The sequence below is a fragment of the Psammomys obesus genome, unplaced genomic scaffold (genome assembly GCF_907164565.1).
Source record: "Psammomys obesus unplaced genomic scaffold, mPsaObe1.curated_primary_1811, whole genome shotgun sequence".
NCBI classification, from domain to species: Eukaryota; Metazoa; Chordata; class Mammalia; order Rodentia; family Muridae; genus Psammomys; species Psammomys obesus.
Genome location: NW_026593286.1, coordinates 35,028,600 through 35,029,813, shown reverse-complemented (window position 1 = coordinate 35,029,813; position 1,214 = coordinate 35,028,600).

The following is a 1,214-nucleotide window of genomic DNA, read 5'->3' as shown; positions in this document are numbered from 1 at the left end:
GCCCGCCCGCGCCCCCGCCCCGTCGGCCGCGCCTCAGCGCGCCTGCGCGCAGCCGGCCCGCGGCGCCGCCCACGGAGGAGGGCGCCGGAGGCGTTTGCAGCCCGAGCGCCGGAGCGGACGGACTGAGACGGCGGGGTGGGCTGGGCTGCAGGGCACGGAGCGAAACGAGGGGAGCGAGGAAAGGGAAAAGGGAGGTGGAGGAAGGAAGGGAGCGGGGGATGGGAGCGCGCGATCCCAGAGGCTGGAGAGGGAAGGACCGGTGAGCCCCAGAGTCCGGAGGCTGTTAACGATCCAGTGGTGACTGGTCCTGGGAGACGTCACATCGCGGACACCTTTCCCTGCAACAGTTTGAAACCCCCTCCTGTTCAATTTCGAACCGCCTCGGGCCTCCGCAATTTCGCTTCAAAACATCTTGCACCTGCTTGCTTGATTCCCCAGGAGTCAAATGGCTCTCGCCCTCCTTAGACCACCGACCTGAGCCCTGTAGGTAACAACACTTGAAGCACCGGCTCGTTAAAACAGAACCCACAGCAGCCGGAGGAAATCCTGCTCTTGGTGGAAGCCTAAATCACAGGAAGGGTGGCCTCGAAAACAAACACTGTGGAAATGCCCCCCACATGATGTCCCCAGTCGATATCTGTAGGATCAGGTTGACACTGACTTGAGGTGCTCTCCCCATCCCCCATGTCTCTTGGGGACTGATTCTGCGTTATAAAGCAATTTTTCTCGAGCTTCCAATCTTTGTCTTGTGACTTAATTCATTTTGAAGGATTTCAATTTGTCTTTACACAAAGGAGGGGGTTTTAAAAATCAGGTTAATACCGTGTAACAGCTTCAAATCTCTGGGATGTTAGGAGGTGTCACTCCTTAAAAACTGACCAGACAGCACAGACAAGAGGGGAGGGGGTGTTGCTAACCTCAGAATTTTACTCAGAATGTTTTGTTTTGTTTTTTGGCACTGACTTTTATTTTACTTATTTTCTAGCATATATTTTGAGGAAATTTGGCTATGATACATGACAGCAAAGAATTTTAAGACTGAAGAGAAGCTTATTATGTATCTTATACAAAGCCCTGCTATTCACATTAAGAAGCTATGATTCAAAGATAAAGTGATAAGGTAGATTTTTTTTTTTTTTTACTGTACACAGAAACACTTGACAGTCTAAGCAAATAAGACTAGCTACAGAATATGGAATATTTGTGAAGAAAGA